Raw genomic sequence first — 14691 nt, 5'->3', positions numbered from 1 at the left:
GATCCAGGCAAGGATCAAGTACATCAGTATGTGCGCTGATGATCACAAAGTAGGAATTATGAATCTCAGCAAATCATTCACAGACAAATCCAGAGATGAAATAAGCTAGCTTTCATAAGGTTTCAAATAAATCAGCAAATATGGAAGGTTGAAGAGAATTTACAGGTAGTATGAGCTAAATTTGTTGAATACATTGTTGTCAATAAGTCTTCCAGTAAGTTGAATAATTTCCAGTAACAACTCAGTGTTTTTCATGCTTCAGATTGGGAGGGCAGCTAAAAAAAACTTTTATATCATGCTGTCAGCTTTCGAGGTTTAATCATATTTGATTTTATCTTACAGATTTTTTTAATCAATGTTGTTATCTGGGAAAGACTAAAAAAATGTAGCTTAATTAGAACTGTTCATACAAGGGATAAAATTTCCCTTATTTTCATTTATTCAAAATCATTTCAGATTTAAAAAAATGAAATCTCAAGGTTTCACATTCAAAGTTAAAAAAAAAATTAAAAATCAACCAACTTTTTAGTTGGAACAAAATTATTTCTTCCACTTATTTTTTGTTTCTAACTTACAATTTTTGTTACCATTTAGAAATTTGACAAAGTCTGGTGACACAAGCTGCTTATAGATGTTAAAGAGTGCTTTACCGGAAGCATCAGCACATTAGTTTGACACGACTCCACAGCTTTGTATAGACTGGGCATTTCAGCTAAAGCCAATTCAATCAGCTATTAGATGCAAATGCTGAAAAGGCCCCATTAAATCACTCAATTTATACAGATGTTGGAAAAGCCAGACCCAACTAATGCCTCTTCTAGGGACACATTGGGCTTGGTGTGGGAGCATGCCAAATTTAAAGTAAAGCACCATTTTGGTTTGTTTAAGTGTTTGTAAGCAGCCATAATGATTTTCACAGCTAGAGGATGGATGAGATATTGTTGGGTGACACAAGTGTTATCTAGGCTAACAGATGGTTTTCCCTGGCTAGTATTGTTGGAAAGGCCTACAACTGAAATAAAAACATTTTTTAAGACCAGTATTATTATTACTTTCTAAAAATCAGTTTCTGCAAGGACACAGGAAATCTGTAAAGGCTGGGTAACCAGAGCCAAGTAGAATGAATTACATCGCCGAGATGAAACTGATTGGCATAGCTCTTTATGAAAAGCAATCTTTAAAAACTAAATTAGTTTTAGAAGGAAATAGTCATTTGGGAAAGTTTTAACTGGTTTTGAGCAAGGTTTTACTTAATTAGTATCTTTGAATCATCTGTATAATAAATAAATGTCAGAAAGTAAATTGAGTCTGAGTGAACACATACCAACCAAATCTTGTCCGTATAAAATATTCTTTTATGTTTCTAAAAGGAGATGAATGCTTTTGTTTGGTCTAAGTTTACATTTGATTACCATATCATAAATCCAAAGCACTCCAAGATCTTCATGGTAGAAACAGAAAACACAATTTATGATCCAATATATTATCCTAAGAGAGTATAAATAGTGTATTGCTAAATTAGAATATTAAATGTTCAGCAACATTATTAAAATTAGTGGAAGGTTAATACTGTCTTTTCATCAGTACTTTTAAATCTAATTTTAACTAAAAGTTTTATTAGGTACACCCAGCAGTAAACTGGTATTATGGACATCTGTTGAGCATTTAGCTGGTAACTAGAAACATAAAATTTTAATCGTCAGTTTCTTCAGTATTTAAAGACTATATTGCTATCAACATATTTTTCATAAAGAAAGTCATGCACTACTGTCAGTTATATTTATTACACCAAGGAACATTTTAATATAATAATGCAGATGTCTTCATTCCATAAACCCCAATGGTACTTAAAACTAGGATTTTATTACTTGCGCCTAGGGCCAAACAAAGCTATAAACCTACTAAATTCTAATTCAGATACTGCTAGTGGGGTATGCACTTTTGTGTTGTAAATTACAATACAACATAATCAAATATGTGCAGAAGCAGCAGTCAAAGAAGCGGCATTTTGATTTGGAAAATTTCATAAGAAATCAAGAAAATAATTCATAAATACTTCACTCTTTACTCTGGACTTGCATGGATCCCCCCAAAAGATGTATGTTAATATTATTGGAATAGCATAAGATATGAAGTGCCAATCAAAGCTACCCATAAGACATTTTATTACACCCTTTGTTTTGTTTATATAATATGTACCTTGAGAACACTCAGCTTCCTGAAGGTTGGACTGACAGTGACCAAATGCTGATGCAGTAGTAATATATACAGATATTAAAAATATTGTTACTGACATCTCTCAAGACAGCTTTTACATGTGTAGCATTCACGGGTGTTGGCTGAATTACAAAAATGGAAAATCTTCCAGTACATCAAATTCCTTGAAAACAGCGCATGAAATATTTTTTTTACCATAAACCACTGAAATGCCCAGGGTATTTTGTTAAAGGAAAAGAGTATTTAGGTAACAAGATTATATTCTTTCTTTTTTTCCTGAAGAGTTAAGTTTAAAAGGTTCAATTCTTTCTTGCGCTCATAAACTGAAAAAAATTATGGTTTGCTTTGCTAACTCAGTCTACTAAATCTACATTAGCTGTGGATTTTTTAGGCCATTTTCCATTTGGAGTCTCTTTTGAGCAATTTATTAAGAGCATTTGAGGCATCTTATTATTGTTTAACATATATATATTGCAGTTGTACTTGGAAGCCGCAATGAAGATGGGCTTCATTGAGCTTGGCACTGTGCAAATAAGTAAATGACATTCCCAGACACTATAAGTCTTCTTGAAAAAAACAACCCCCCCAACACCCCCCCCCGAAACCCAGTACTTGACTAGCATTATAAACAGTCTATTTTAAGGTTTGACCCCTTGTAAACGGATACTGCTGTTCACAGGATGCTTCTACCTGAGATGCTTTCCTGTGCCTTAAACTAATCTAATACACAGTAAAGCATAACCATCTACACCTGCACAGCAATTACTGCCCAGTAGATTAGACTAATACACCATTTTCTAGTACCTGTATATACAGACACTAGAAATCATTGCATTAAACTGATGCTCTGTAGCACACATGTAGACGATGACTAGGAGCAATTCCTGATCAGCCTAGGTAGCAGGAGGCCACAGGGGGTGGGAAGAGCTGATCCAGCTCAGCAGGAAACTACCTGCCATCCACATGGAGATCAGGACCCATCTCAATTTCCATGGGGCAGGGAGGCAGTTACCTGGCAGCCAGGAAAGCTCTCTCCCACCCTACGAAGATCAGAACCAGCTTCAATTCCCCCAGCCACCCTGCAGATCACCCTGGCTGCTGCCGGGGGGGGGGAAGGGGGGGGGGCACAGCAGGGCAGGGCAGGGCAGGGCAGGAGCAGCCCCAGGCTGAACTGCTCCCTGCTCCCATTGGGAACAAATTGATCCTGACGGGCACACGTTCAGATGCATTGGAGGTGCCTGAATTTTCTGCGCAGAAAGTTTAGGCACATTTATTGCATATGTAGATGCTGTAACTGTTTTATTTTTTTTTTCTGTATAACTGCTGCACGGCACTCTCACATTTATGTAACCTTGAAGTCTTGACTGTTAATCAAAATGAATGCTTTGTACACTTTCTACACTTGTATCAAGCTGCACATGCGCATTCTGTAAATTTCGTTTCTTATCTGTGTCATTTTTGCAGAAACGAAACTTATGTAGAAAATCTACCTAGTAACTACTGTGTAAAAGAAACTATCCTATCCCTGTATGCTTACCTTATATCATAGTTAGTGTCACAGAGGCAGTCCAACCAACATTTATAAAAGAGGAAAGAGGCAGGAAGTAGCAGAGATGACAACTGGACGATCCTGTAGGCCTGATCACCCTGCAGCCAGTTCTCAGCATCCCCGCCTGGGCGTATCCCAGCGAAAATCAAGGCCTCAAAAATCTGACAATTGACAACGATTCACCATGTTACAGTTTTGTATTCACCATCCCATTTATGAGCTGTTGACCAGTTCTGGGACTTAAGGAGCGGCAGCCGCACCTAGCATTGGACTGGTTCCAGTGTTGGAAAGCAAGGGCTTGCTCCGGAACCCCATGAACCAACAGATCCCCTTTGTATCCGGCATACTGTAACTGAAGAACCATCGGACACTCCACTTCTCGACTGCCTCTCTTCGTAGCTTAGACAGAATATCTACGCTCTCTATACTTATATTTACTGCAACTTCGTTCCAGCCAGCCAGGGCTAGCTCCGGAACCCCGTGAACCAATGGACATCCTATAGACTTATTACAAAGAAAACTAACAACTTACTCTAAGTCATCTACTTGTGCCAGCTCGGTGAAACTCGAGGGCGGTTATAAAGCTACCTCCAATCCCACCCCACAAGCCGCGCGCTCGCCTGCTCCGCAAAGCCCGCGGCTCCCCAAACAGTGCCGAAATCGCTAGCCCGGCATTCCACCACAGATGCATCCACAGGGTATTAGCAGAGTTTAAAGCCAAGTTGCCAAAATACAAGGACATACAGGAGACCCTGTCAGGGGAGTTCTTGAAGGAAGAAGAGGAATATAGGAGAAGGCATTCTTTCTGGTATGTAAGGAAACCAGAGAGACAGTGACACCTCTTGCTGAGCTTGAGGCATACTGAATAGTCAGAGAAGATGTGTTGTTAAAAGGGGTAAATACAAAAAAGACAGGATTAAGCCTCCAGGTGGAAAGAGGGGGTCCAGCTAGAAAGAAGGAAAAGGGGTCAGCCAGAATAAGCAGTTTTCAAATATCTGAAAGGATTCAAATCAAGAAAAGTAATAGTGTTCTCCCTTGCCACAAAAGGCAGGACATGTAATAAAAGTTTTAAAACTGCAGGAATGGAAAACTTAGAACGAATCACAGGAAAAAGCTTCCTAAGGCCCTATCTACATCTGTAGGTAAAGGCACAATGGGAGCTATGGTGTGATTCATAAAGTCATTCCTCCTGCCATGCCACACATGCAATGGCAGGAGGTGCAGTTGTGTTGCCTTAGATCCCAACACGCCATACTGGTGGTGCAGGGGGAGCCCGATCTCAGGCTTCCTCTGCATTGGCAAGAAACAAGATCCTGAAACCAAGAGCCCCATATACCCTAGCTGAGGCTGATTGTAGGTGTGATTCCCAGAGTCCAGGGATTTCCCACACCCCCAGGCCCCTAGGGATCATGACAGTCATGGTCCTCAGGGTCCAGGGGTTTCATACACCCCCAAGACCTAGAGATCACACTGGTTGTGATCCTCAGGGTCTGGGAGCTTTGCAGACCTTCAAGTCCTGGGGATTGTGCTGTCTCAATCCTGTCTAGGTATTGTGGCTGTTTCACACACCCTCGAGCCCTAGGGATCCCAGCTGTCTTAATTTCCAGGGCCCAGGGCTGTTTTATGCTGGACATGGGGCACCCCTTTAGTTGGGAGCCCTGTCAGCTGAAGGGGCTCCCAGCTACAGGGAAGACTTTGCTACATGTGCAAATTGAAGCTGGATAGCAACGAGCTATAAAGTTAGTACACATTTTTGAAGCTTTATTTTACAGCTGGTTGGAGTTTTTTATTTTGTGATAGCTCTTTTTCAAATCTAGCTCGTCTCCAGGTAATTGTGCAATTAACCAGGGGTCTAATTGTAAGAAAAGTAGCACAATGGAACAAGTTTTCTTGGCAAATTGTGAAACCTCCTTCACTGAATGTTTTCAAGAAAAGCTTGGCTAGGCACCTAACTGCATTTATGCAGGGGTTAGATTATGTGTTCCTCAAACTCCCTTCCAACCCTATGGTGCTATGAAAAATAAGAACTGATTTTTCAAGTAAACTAACGCACCATTCATGAGCTATATCTGCAAGGAAAGTGATTGCTTTGGACCAGAACCATTAAGTAACAGATTCTCTCATACTTTCAGAACAGGTGGACCTGTGTGCAGTCTCATTATGATGGCAAAATTCCATATTTACATACTCCAGGAGGATTCTCAGAAAACTGATGAGAAATGAAGTACTTAGAAATTCCTATTATAAGGACATCGACTTGGACTTCTTGGCTAGGGACAGGCATTACACATAAACCAATTTAAGTGATCAGAAACTGGTTTAAACCTGTAACAGAACAGATGTTCAGTTGAAACCAGTTTGAGATAGAACTGGTTGAATATCAAACTTAACTGATTTGGCTCGAACTGGTTTATGTAATGTCTGTCCCAGACCCCTTGCTGGTTTAAGATAAACCAGAGTCCCCCGGCATCCCGGCATGCTGTCTGGGCTGGCCAGAGCTCTCTTAGAGCAGTATGGGGTAGTAGTCAGAGGGTAGGACAAGCCCTGGTAATCCTTCCATGGCATCTTGGATCTGGGCTCCAGGCAAGCAGCAGACCTCTCAGGACAAAATGTCAGGCCAACAGAAGTATCCCTCCATCCCCTGAAGAAGGGAGTCTCCAGCCATCATTGCTTCCTCTTTGTAGCAGTTGTCTCAAGCCTTCCCACCTTGGGGATTCCTTGCCTCGCATCATTCACCAGTGGAATGCTCTCTTCCACTGTTGCTAGTAGTCCACATCTGTTCTCCAGGCAAACCACTACAAAGGGGGATGACCACTTCTTGCTGCCAGAAGATACAAGCTTCCAGCTTCCACCTTCCTGGGAGTCCATGCCCTCTTTCTTTTCTAGCACCACCTCTGGCAGTCCTTCTTCTACAGTCTTAGAGGTTTCCTCCAACATAGAATTGATGAAGTCCTCACGGTGGAGGATGCTTCAGAGCTATGCGACCTCCTTCTGTAGTTCTCCTGCCTTCTCCCTGAAGGACACAACCAAAAGGCACCACTCACATTGCAGGCACTCCCCAACCTGGCTGACATGGGAAGAAATCAGCAAGCCGCACTCTGTACATCACCAAACCAGAACCTGGGTGGAAACCTCAACTGTGTGTTCTCCTGCCTAGGCAGGTAGAAGCAGAGGAAAAGTTGGTAGTGGCAATGGCTCTGGGTTTACAACATCCTCTAGCCACGTCTCTGGGTCTTCTAGTCTGCTGCCTCTTACTTTTTGCCTCTCTTTCCAAGTAGACCTTCCCTAGCAAACTCCTCTTTAGCTGGCATATTTGCTGTGCCTTGATCTGAAGAGTTCCCTTTTCCCTGCAACCTCTTGTCTCAGCAAGCTTAGAGTGAAGAAACATGAGAAAGAGTTTCCAAAGAAACTCCCCCTCACTCTGGACTCTAGTTAAACAAGGAACTTAAGTCTTGGTCTAACTCCTGAGTTTTAGCTGCTAAAATAAAACTATGTAGTTAGTATGTCCTAATTACATATAAAAGAAATCTTACCTTTCAGGCTCCCCTTCAAAGGGAGGGGCAGAAAACTGACCTGACTAGTGAACTGCTTACAGACTGTTCTGTCTGCTTCTCCCCCATTTGCTGCTCCCCTACTCACTTGGACTGTAGGCCTGTGGGGTCAGGCCAACTCTCAGGATCTCAATATTGCACTGTTAGAATGGAGGGTGTGACAATTGCAACTATACAAACACACAAATCAATTAGGTGCATACACATGCACACTACCAGCTCAGGCACATACACATCCAAACCAGCCTTGGCACATATACCTATTACCAGTTCAAGCACATATACTATATACCCCAGAAGTTAGACACAGATCACTAATTCATATATCATGTACACAATGCCATATATATAATTCATATATATACACACACACACCACTCACACTAGTAACTCAGATATACACATGTTCAAAATAATTAGTCTAGGATCATGCACACCTATCACCAGTTTAAGTCCATACATGCTACACACACCAAATTTAGACAGAATCAGTTACCAGTTACCAACACCTGCACATTCAATGCACATATGTGGATTACTAATTTATATACCACACACACACACACACAATAATATCTATATATGTATATATATGTGTATTCACTAATTTACACACATACCACCCACCTACACATACACACAGGTGAGTTCCTAAGTTGGGTGCTGTGATGTGTATGTATGTATGTGCTTGGTGTACTTGGGATACCTGGGGAAAGGTCAAGGTAAGAAAGTAGAAGCATAAGGAGTGAAAATTACCAGGGATTAGAACCAGTATACTACAGAGGCCTGGGCTGAAGAACTGAGCCTCGGGAGTAACTTTAGGTTAATTGATCTTAACTGATTAAAAGACAATGCCCAAAGCCTGCAGAACAGGGAAGCAATGCCGACACAGAGGCTGGGACTGGAGCTAGAGCTATGGGGGAGCTGAAAAGGTAGGTGGGGAGAGGGAAAATGAGACTAAAGGAAAGTGTGAGTGTTAAAGAGGGGCTCTGGATGTGGGGAGCCAGAGGATGGCTCTGGGGCAGCTAGAGAAGTTGCAGGGAGCAGCAGTAGGTGCTGGGAGCTGGAGAAAGGCTCCAGCTGCTGGAGAAAACTGCAGGACAACCACAAGGATCTGGGAAGCTGCATGGGGGAGGGGGTATGACTACAGAAGGTGTGGGGGAAGCCTGAAAACAGAGAGATGAACAACAGAAAATCATAAAAAAAGCAGCAGAAGAGACTGAGAGGTGGCAGGGGCAGTAGGAAAGCAAAGAAAGGCAGCAGAAAGTCACAGGGAAAAGGCAGTAGGAATTGAGAGGAGATCGGGAAAATAGTGGACGGGGTGGGGGCTACAGCTGAGAGAGAGAGAGAGAATGAGGCTGGAATTTAAGATAAGGAAGGGACTGGGACTTAGTAAAACATGACCCAACTTGGGGTTGCAAATGACAGTGGTTTTATTGAACAGGAGAGATGGTGCCACAATGTCTTATTGGCTCCCTTGCACCCACACATGCGCATGCACACACAATGACAGCAGGGGTTAGAGAGGCTTGGTGCAGGGGCTGAAGTCCACTGAAGTCCAGGAGGAGAGACAGAGAGAGACAGAGAGTCCAAATTGTAGGAGGAGGTGTGCAGGTAATATTTACCTATCCAAGTTGGAAAGGGGTAGATGTTGTCCAGAGGGGGGTCGCCGGCAGGGCCTCTGGGTGGATAGGTGGTATGGCATGGTGTTGGTCCAGATAGAGAGAGCATCCCACTGGGTCTGTCTTCACTGCCCCTTTTTATAGAGGCAGACCTTGTGTGACCCTAGTGACAGGAAGCATGCCCAAGGAAGGGTCAGCCCTTGGCATACTGAGCACGTGTGCTCCATGGAGGGATGTGCAGTTTCGGGTGTCTGTAATGGTGAGAGTTGCTGGTTCTGCAGGGTCTTTTGTCTTTCAAATGCTGGTCTTGTCTCTGTCCCTGAGTGAGGTCCTTGGTTCCTGGATGAATCAATGCAAGGTGATGGCCCAGTCATTATAGGCCATTCAGTAGAAGCCTGCTACCATTGTATTTCAGTCATTCCCAATCACACTCATTCATCCAGGAACCAATTTACATGGGAGGGATACAATGAATCATATTGTTGCAACATGGGATGCCCAGGCAGAGGACACAAGATGGAGGCTTGACGTATAAAATGGAATCTTGACATGACTTTGGTTCACTTACAAACACAGGCCTAAACCATACAATATCCATATGAAACAATAAAAATCAATACGAAAATGATAATAATACAATATACAACAGTAAGAACCAATACAAACCTAATAATTATACAATATAAAATGGTGGATATCCAAAACCAAAAACTTGCTACCAAAATAAAAATGTTTAATGCTTATACTAAGTCTGAGCTCATTAACACTTATCTATAGGGAATAGAGAGGGGGAGAAAAAGTCAGAAATGGTTGGGGAGGGTAGCGAATGCATTTTAAAATTTAAAAAAAAATGGGGATTTTGCTACAGAAACACCTCCTTACTTACCTCTCCTGGGCCTGGACTGGCTAGGCCCCTTTGTTAGAGCCCTTTGACACACCTAGGTAGCAATCAATCAACAATCAGTCCCCTCAGCTGCTCAGAGCACACACTCAAGCACCACCAAACAGTTCTCAGCAAGCCAAATACATGAGCAACCCTGGCTCAGCTACCATGCCAGAGCAAGATCTGGTACCTGGTTCCTCTCCCCCTTCCTCCTCTTGCCTCAGGCAAGCTGTCTTATTTGTTTCTCCCTGTTTACTACTCCCTTCATTGCTTGGACTACCTCCTTATATACCTCTCCTGGGCCTGGACACTTAAAGCTGATGGATGCTTATGGATGTTTAGAGCTGTCATAGAAATAAATCCACTAACTCTTACACTGTTTTCCCTAGGTTTGTCTGGAGTACACTGGCAGCGGAGCATGGAAGGAAGGAACAGCAGAGAACATGTCCATCAATGGCTTTTACTTGAACTATTCCATATCCTTTGCAGTGACTACAGTGATCACTGGAACAGGGACATAACAGCAACCTTGCAATCTATCCTATCATGAGTTGTGACAGCATGCTTGGCAGTGTGTGCACACACATAGGAAGTACAAATTGATTTTCTTCTATCCTTGGAATGGTACATGGCTGAATACTTAAGAACTGGTAGAGGCAAAACATTGTTGGATGATATCTTTTGTTAGACCAGCTGTGTGATTGGAATAAAGTTAGATAAGCCTTGAATGCAAGGCACTGAAAAAGAAGAATACTTTCCATTAGAAAGCTTGATTAATTTTATCCCAACTGTACACCGTTGGTCCAGTAAAAGATATTATCCAAAAGAAACCTTGCCAACCACTTAGTTCCTTGTCTATCATGGCTGTACTACTCTAAGACCCCAGCTACACATTGCACTTAAGATGTGATTAACCAGTTAATCACATCTTAAGTTGTGGCCCAGCCACACATTCAATCAACCAGTGTCATCATGATAAAACAAGATATAAGCCACAAAGTTATTCCATTAAAAATGCATGCTAACTTTGTGGCTTTTCCTTATTGTGTCATTAATTGCATGTGTGGGCATATGCACTCTGGTGACGGGCAGCCTCATCAACTGATAGAGCTCTCAGGCATGGGGGTGCACCATGTGATGACAGGGCTTACAACCGCAGCAGCATCCCATACATTGTCATGGCTAGGAGTCCTGCAGCTGATGGGTCTCATAGCCATGGCAGCGCATGGGATGCTGACAGGACTCCCAGCCATTGAAGTTTGCTACTTGCCACTGCAGGGGAAGCCTGGGATCATGATCCTGGGCTCCGCTTGCACCAGCAATAAGGCATGATTGGATCTCATGCTGGATACAACAATCGCAATTTCTGCCATGCATGGTGGGAGGCACAGTTGTGTGGACTACACATTAGATCCTATTGTGCCTTTACCTGAATGTGTAGAGGAGCCCTACTGCTTAGAACTGGAATACTTGCAAAACCTATCTTATTACAAAGAGAAAGTCATGCTATTTAATGTATAATTAAAAATAAGTTATTTAAGTTATTTGCCTTGTTTTCTTTGGAACTGCTGTCCTTCCCCTCTAATAGTTTTCATGCCTTATGTAGGGTTTTCATATTCTCTTCATACTGTTTCCTTAAAATTCACTTTTTAATTGTACATGATCTACAGTATTGTGGCCAGGCTGTTTCACTACAGAAAATTCTATCAGATCACCCTTGACTTTCAGCATATTCACTCATTTACTACCCTGCCCTTGAATTTACTCCAGCCTGCCTCTGAATATATACAACCAATTCTGTCATCAGCTCATCCTGCTCCTACAGACTTTCTTTCTTCTGACCCTCCCTAACTTTTCTTTAAATCTCACTTTTAAGCTTTCTTCTACTCCTTTGGAGAGACTTTTCTCTAAGGAATGTTGTGGATCTGTTCATTAGGGATTCTCTAGCAAAACACCATGTGCAGTAAAGTAATAATGATTAATGAAAACTTATCATCCCATGATCCATTAGCTTATCACAGGCTTTGACACTGAGCAGCCCACCTATGATTTCTGTGCTGTGCCAGAGCAATTTCTTCCACTTGTAAGGAGGTGAATGACACTTATAAACCTTTAAGGCTATTCTTCATCACGCTTCCTCCACTATCCCTTGTCTGTTCTAAACTACATTTATAGCCCTAAACATTTGCCCTCATCAGAGGCCTGACACGGTGATTTTTGAACATGTCAGGGCTTGCTTTCTCAGTACAAAGAAGAGGAAGTTACATGCAGGTATTAAGCCTCTATAGCAGAACCTTCTATACCTAAAAGCATTCAGGGCCACGTCCACATGAGAGTGGATGGTAATCCACTAATCCCTGAGGATTACTAGCAGTGAGGCACCTTGTGCTACTGCTAGTTGTCCCCACTGAATGCCTGGGCTACACGCCTTCTGGTGCATGGCATATTACCCCAGCTGAGAAAGGGAAGGCTAAGGCCACCACTGGGCTGGCCCCAGCAGCCTTACCTGGGGATCTGGAGGCCTCCTGGGGCTGCAGCAGTGGCAATCCTGGCGTTTGGATCCTCTCCCACAGCCAAAGTGTGGATCTGGCCAGCCAGGCTCTGGTTTTGAGCAGCCTGCACATGTGTGCTACTGCTTTTTTTTTGCCTAAGGTTTTCTCAACCCCTGGATATCCAGGGGTCAATGCCTTCTCCCCGTCCCTCCCCTGCCCCCCCCCCACTACCTTGCAGCACAGAGAACAGCTGAATATGCAGTGTGTGGTACCACAGATGTGTCTGCAGCACCACATATCACACAGCCACACTCCTCTGGACACAGCACAGAAATGCAAGCATGTCTCTGGCTGACTAGAGGAAGAGCTTGCAAATATTGGAAGTTGTGTATTATCCCTGCCAGTAATTTGTTCTGCCCGAGTCATTACCTAGAATTCCACAGCCCTATTTAGTAACTGCTTTGAACGGGGCACAATTTCTTTTTGTAGAACGTGCTGTTACACTTTTACTAAATAGTTTTTTTTAAACTGTGTGTGTGGGGCACGAGCCAGGCTGCGGCTGTTGCCCTGGTGGGTTCTATCCCCTGATGATAAGTTGCGAGAGGGAGAGGTGGACTCGCAGCGGTTCCAAAACATTTTCTTTTATTTAGTAGATTTCTTACTTGCGCACCACTGATGTAAATGTGGCTGTGCAGGCAGTTACACTTGGGTCCATCCCGGTCCGAATAAGGGACGAATGAACAAAAACAAAACCGATGGATCCAATTATTTACGCGCCACCGGTGTTGAATGTGGCTGCGCGTTCTGTCCTGGCTCGGGAGAGGGACGAACGAACGACAAACAAACAATGGATCTGAGAAAACAAAACGATCCGGCCCTGTCCGAGTAAGGGATGGCTGTAAAACAAAACGAAGGATTCTTAGGTCGGGTGAGGGGTGAAAACAACAAAACGATGGACCTCCCGAGAATAAAACAAACCGATCTGTAAACAGTTGCTCCGGAGACAGGAGAAGTCGTGGGGAGCTGGCCAGGCCTACCCACCGAGCGGTGGAAGCTCCGGCTTCTGCTCTAGCTAGCTGACCGAGCGATGGATGCTCTGGCGTCTGCGTGCGCTCTCTCTCTGGCGTCCGCGCCCCCGGTGGAAAACTCCACCCCAGTCTTTATAGGCCAGATGACAAGCCCAACCTCAAACCCCGATTGGTCAGATTTTCCCGCCAAAGTGTTCGCGGGTTTTTCCCCAGGGGATGGGGTTTCCTCAGCACATGGCCTGGGGTCATGCAGCAAATCAAATAGGGGCTTTCCAAACTGTGAGGAGAGAGAGTGCTTGGCAGCATCTGTTGCTAGGCAAAGCTGGCAGAGTCCAGCTGGAGCACGACACCATGGTGTGTAAACAGAATATAATTTATTTCAAACACATTGTCCTACTTCCTGAGAGTTAACTTTGACCAGGTAACATTTGTTTAAACAATTTCATTGTCATTTCTATATTTCATGCTTTTCTTAAAGCCCTAGGTCTTGCAGTCAGACAATGACTTTAGAACTTCAGCTTTCTTTTGTGAAGAGCAAGTGTTCACAGCCACAAGGACATAAAAACAAAGCATGGAAGTGCACACACTGAAACTCAAAAACCAGAGCATATTAAAAAGAATTCCAAATTTACTTCTCAAATTAAGACTGACTGGGTATTACCATGGGCTAAGGTTGGCCATCTTGAGACACGGGCAGACCTACTTATATTACCCTGAAAACAAACAAAAACACTCTTTAAAGTTTGAATCATTCAAAGGTAAAATAAAAAAAAAACCAGTAAAATTCAAGTCTACTGTTCAAAATATTGAGAATCTTATGTTCAAAATTACTTATTCATAATTACAGCATACAATAGCAGGTGTTATGAACTACTAGTGATAGTTCTGCGAGAACAATTCATCAGGGCAGTTTTCTCCCAAGACTCCATTACTAATCTTTTCTTTCCATCTAGCTTCCAAGGAAATATTTGGTCACTAGAGATACCTACCTCTTCTCTGACTTCCTGATTGGGCCTTCAGTTTGGCTTCATTACTTCACTATTTACAGCTGGGGAGCTGAGCATGGTGTTAACCCATTGCTCACTGGCGCTCCAGGCAGACAACCCTTTGCAATTTTTTCACATAACTTTTTTCACATAACGTAATCAGGCTTAGGATGTGGAACTATATTTAACAAGCCAAGGCATTTTGTATTACGATGCCTGTGTTGTACATGCAATTCAGATCTGCCCACTGTACTACTTAGGGTGCATACAAATATTCAAGTCAACAGGTTGAAGTTCAGTGGATTGATTTACCAATAGGTTTACCTGTACATAAGTGCAAAGGGCTGTCTGCATGCTTCAAAA

This window comes from Crocodylus siamensis, chromosome 3 (assembly GCF_052110815.1).
Source record: "Crocodylus siamensis isolate JL-2025a chromosome 3, ASM5211081v1, whole genome shotgun sequence".
In the NCBI taxonomy this organism is placed as follows: Eukaryota; Metazoa; Chordata; order Crocodylia; family Crocodylidae; genus Crocodylus; species Crocodylus siamensis.
This window is presented reverse-complemented; position numbering follows the sequence as displayed.